Source organism: Agelaius tricolor, unplaced genomic scaffold (genome assembly GCF_023055355.1).
Source record: "Agelaius tricolor isolate 1412-34295 unplaced genomic scaffold, bAgeTri1.0.p SCAF_10, whole genome shotgun sequence".
NCBI classification, from domain to species: Eukaryota; Metazoa; Chordata; class Aves; order Passeriformes; family Icteridae; genus Agelaius; species Agelaius tricolor.
In genome coordinates, this window is record NW_027269270.1 from 32,856,481 (window position 1) to 32,861,510 (window position 5,030).

At 47.0% G+C, this 5,030-nt stretch overlaps 1 long non-coding RNA gene across 3 annotated transcripts; it reads left to right on the top strand.

Moving 5' to 3' along the window:
- Nucleotides 1-350: 350 nt before the first annotated feature.
- Nucleotides 351-3,802, top strand: LOC139593931 (uncharacterized). 3 transcript variants are annotated; one of them, XR_011680437.1, is made up of 2 exons: nt 351-775; nt 2,920-3,802. It is a non-coding gene; the product is annotated as an uncharacterized lncRNA (long non-coding RNA). The 3 variants fall into 3 exon arrangements; XR_011680439.1 differs by having other exon boundaries at nt 351-525; XR_011680438.1 differs by lacking the exon at nt 351-775 and adding an exon at nt 786-1,212.
- The last annotated feature ends 1,228 nt before the right edge of the window (nt 3,803-5,030 follow it).

Genomic DNA, 5,030 nt, shown 5'->3' on the forward strand with positions numbered 1-5,030 from the left:
ACACACATTTAAAAGCAAAAAATCTTGTAATCAAACAAGATGACACATAGCAATACTGAGGGAAAATAATTCCTCTCGTCTCCCAGTCCTGACTAGTACACTCCATCACCAAAGCCAACAATCCTCAATCACTGGGAGAGCAGATTCCAAAGGCCTGTGCTGTGCAGTATTTTCAGTGTAGCTGGTGAAGATCAAACAGTGAGACCACAGAGCCTTCACCTCACTTTGGGAGCAGGACCCTGCCTTGCTGGGCTGCTCTGCTGCCCTGTGGAAGGTCACACCCCTCTGTCACACACTGCTCACCCCAGCCCCGCCTGTAAAGGCTGTGCCAGAGGCAAGGAAAGGGATGGAAAGACATGTGGCGGAAAGATGTTGTGCTCTAGCATTCCTTGGCTGGCAGATGGCAAACTCCAAACTAGTACAGGCCAGCCAGAGCAGCCAAAGGCTCTTCTCATGTCCTTTCAAAGCTGCCCTTTAGGCGCAGAGCTGGTGCTAATTGCTTGAACCCTGCTGAGGTCTGGAGAGGTGGGTACAGCACTGAGTACCAGCTATGCATCTCTGCTCTTCTCTTGGCTCTGCCACCTGCTCCTTGTGACTGCAAATCATGTCCTCTATGTGACACTTTCTTCACTTGTGTCATGCTTTTGGGTCTTTGGCTGGTGAATAATTAAAAGGGAGTGTGCCAATCATTTGAGTGACCCAGCAGGTAAAGGACTCATCTGTAAGGCAAGTGGCCATTTCCAAACCAAGGCATGAAGATCATAGGATGGTTAAGGTAGGAAGACACCTCTAAGATCATTGAGTCCCACAGCTAACCCAGCACCGCTGTGTTCACCACTAACCCATGTCCTCTTGCATTACATCCACCCACCTTTGGAACCCTTCCAGGGATGGTGATTCCATCATTTCCCTGGGCAGCCTGCTCCAGTGCCTGACTAATCACTTTCTGGATCTGCCCATGCTTCAGTCACAGTCAGGGGCTTTCTCCTGCCTTGCTTTCCAGCTGACCCTTCTGGAGGAAGGAGAAAGTAAGTGTTGAGCTGTGTCACCTCCTCCAGCAGCAGAGACTGGCATGGCACACTGGGAGTGCTGCTTTGTTGTGCTCTGCGCCAGCTGCAATGGTGAGGGTGGGCTGGGAGCTCCACTCCCCGTGGCCTTTCCAAACCCTTGATGCTGTGGAGCTCAGGCTGCGTGGGAGTTTTGCCTGATCTGGTAGGTATGCAGTCACCATAATGTTCCAGCAAAGCTTACACACTTGAAACAGAGCTGCTTTGTGCTGGAAACGGGCAAGTTCCAGCAGTAGGGAGCCTCCAGCACTCCGGCCGGTACCTCATATTTCTTATTTACAACCCTGGTGTTTTCTCTTCTTGTTAACTTGGATAGGGCTTGGAGCAACCTGGTCTGGTGCAATGTGAGGGATCTTTGAGGTCTCTTCCAACCCATTCTGGGATCCTGTGATTCCATGAACCTGGCCTTCTCACCTTCACACCATGCGCAGGCTGTCACCAAGTTTCCCTTCCCTGGCACTGACTGAGGTGCTGGTCAGACCACACAGTTCCTTGGGATGACACAGGCAGTCTGATCAACTCTCCAGAGCGACCCACCTCTCTTGACTTTATGCCTTGACACATCTGTGAGTCAGCACAGTGGTGATGCATTCTGCCAGATGCTTCCCTAGAAGAGTCGTCCTGACCCAGAGGTTTTGGTAGTCATCTCTGACAGAGACCTCAGCCAGCTTTCCATAGGGCAGTCCCGTGGAGATTGCAGATGAGCCAGGATGAAGCACTTGCTTTCACACTGGCTCTCTCACTGCTAATGCTTATTGTGTCTGGGATGTCTCAGGCCATGGTGATTTCATGCTCTCATTTCCATAGTCAGAGGGTTTGCATCTGAGTGCGCTGCCCCTCCAACTGTTTGCAAGGATGTGGGTGTCTGGTGTTCCCTCTATCAGCCCCTTGCACCTTCGGTTTGCAGCCAAGCCAGTCATCCTTATTAATAGAAGGCTGGATTTCTGTGGTGAGACGTTGAGGTTGGTGTCACAGGGTGCAGCTCGGCGATAAGGACGTGCGTCTGCTGCCTTGGAGCACTGGCTCTGAAAGCTCCAACCAAGCCCAGCCTGGACATGTGAAAATGTCCCTGTGGGACTCACGCTTCCAGGCTCCTCCCAGGTCAAGGGGTGCATCTGGCTCGAGAGGGCAGGTTGGTGTGGGAGGCTCTCAGTGCTGCAGCTGTCCAGGGTTGGCCAGGAGAAAGGGAAGGTTGGCAAATGTTTTGAGGTACAGGAGTCTCCTTTTAACCACCCAACAGTGTCCTGGCCAGCCCCACCATCTCCTGCCAGCTCTGGAGATAAGCCCACAGCGGGTCAGACCTAGGGATCACCGTGCCCCACTTCTGGCCACAGTAAACTGCAAGTGCCTGGGGTGATGCAGTGGATCAGGAGATGCAGATGGTGACTTTTCCCAGTCCTCACAGTTATTGCAGTAACTGTTTCCTTGTGTGTTTGGTGTGGTGTGAGCCCTACAGCCTCAAAATGTCCTTGCAGACATTTAAGAGATGTCTCCAAGGAGCAGGCCAGGGTCTGTCTTGTGCTGTCCTTGTGTTTTGCTCTTGAGATGGACAGATGAAGTATTTGAGTTTATTGTTTCATGACACTGGTGGGAAAAGAGAGGGAAAAATAGAGAACAACAAACCCTATAGAGAAGTTCCTGTGTCAGGACTGTCTCTAACCAATGCAGGAGGAATCATCATTGCTGGCCCATTTATTATCTTGTTTTCAGAGACCTTTCTAAAACTACCCATGAGCATGAATAATTGTATCAACAGTTAAAATTATTAACACACCATTAATAAATACGAATAATCATATCAAAGGTTAAAATTATTAACAGTTGGTGGTTTTTTTGCTGTTGTTTTCCTTAGCTTTTTACCTCCCTCCTGCTGCAAGGCGACCATCCCAGCCGGAAACCTCTGCTTTTAAAGGAGGGCTTGCTGAGGAGAAAGGAGTGGGTTTCCTAAGCCACGGGATCAAAGCAAAACCTCCCAGCCTGGCCAGCACACAGGTTTCCTCCCTCTCCCAGGTTCCCAGCTCATGTCCGGGCTGGGTGTCCAGCTCAGCCGCCCCCATGGATGCCATGAGTGCTCTCAGCTACCTCAGGATCACCTTTTTATTATTATTATTCTTAATTTTTTTTTTTTTTTGTAATTTAAAAATAATTTGGTGTCTCTCCAGCTGAGTTATCTGCTGCTGCTGCAGAATATGCTGCGTGTTGGACTCCCACAGCCCAAAGCCTCTGTTTCCTTTCTGCCAGTACCTTGGTATCTGCCTTGCCCAGGAGCCTGCTGATGAAGATTTCCTGTTTGTTTTGAGTCACTGCTGGAGTGATAAATATACTTCGTCTCTCTCCTCCGAGAGGAAAGAAACCAGCTGCCCCGAACTAAAGGGAAAAATATGTCGAAATTCCACCAAAGGGCCCTGTTATCACGAGGCTTCCCTGGAAGGATGAAGCAGGGTAACATGAGCTACGACAAAGGCGCGATTTCCTTATTCAGAATGTTCCCTTTCGCCTTTCACCATCTGCTGTTGCTCCTTAAATTTAATTTTTAAAACAGGTTAGGAATAAATAAATAAATTCAACACCCCTCCACCCCTCTTCCCCCCATAAACTTACACAGTGGAGTAATGCTTGGCTGGATAAACAAACAATTATACTTGTGGTTTCTCGATCTGACCACAAGCTTTAAATGCTGTATTTTTGCATGAACCTATAATGCTTCTGGATAAACAATTGTGTTTATATTGTCAGGAGTATCCAGCGTGGTGTTGTGTAATTTCTATGTGCGATTACTGGGATATAGGATAAATTCCAAAAGAAAAGAAAGGAAAGGAAGATTAGATTATTAAGTCATTTTTAATAAAACCAGCATAGTTTGGAATTGCTTATAGCTTAATTTGTAATTTTAAAAGAATGCAGTGCTGGCTTTTAAGTTTCTACAATTATCTTTTCATCTCTTTTTATGCTTTTCTTTACTAGAGATGGGGCCCAACCCAAACCCTTGGATCTAAACCCAAGATCCAGGTTCAGATCTGAGTTCAGAGCTCCAACCTCATTCCCAAAGAAGCAGAGTCAGGCCAGCGAGCTCCTGCTTGGGCTGCATTTGAATTTTGCAGCCCAGGTTCAGCGGAGTTTGATTCTCAGGAGCCACATGTGGGGCAAGTGGTGGTGGCCTTGGGGCCCTGAGGTGCCTCCAGCCCTGCAGAGCAGCCAGGTGGGGTGGCAGGGGTCACAAAAGTGCTGCAGGTCAGTGATACAAGAAAATGCTCATTAAAGATATCTTGGGGGCAGCTTTGGTCTGGTTTGAACCTACCCAAGGCAAGCACAACCTCTTGCTGTGGCTTGGAGGAATGTGCACTTCCAAAGAGGATTTGGGGTTTTTTTGGATGAAAATTCTTCCAAAGGTACTGGTTTCAGCCTCATAAAAAAAGGCACAGGGCTAAGTTTTGCTTTTGATAGGTGTTTGAACTGCTGCTTATGGGAAAAAAAGAGGTGATTTTCCTCCAATTTTTCTGCACTTATTGCTATATTTCTCCTTTTTTTTTCATGTAGACGCCTTAAGCATTGCCAAACAATATGTGCTTTCTCTACTCACCAGCACATTCCCACTCCAACAGGCTAACCCAGCTCTCCTTTTTATCACTGAGTGAAATCACATGGAACAAAAATAATTATATTTAAGCAGTTTGAAGTGCACTTTTTTTCCCGTGGTTTACCTTTACCATCTCCTAGTAAAATATAATTTCGTCTTTCACAGCAGATGAAAAAAGACCATTATAACTTTAAAGCATGAGATTATAAAAGACTGCAGCTAGTTTAGCTCTCACAGTTAGAAGTTAATTCTAAGTCACTGGAATTGAAAACATCAGTTTGCAACATTTACTGGCTTGCTATAAAAATGTATTCCCCTGTGTTATGTTAAACATGAGAAACTACACCTCGGTGTGTCCATTATTTATATATTTATTCATATCTTGC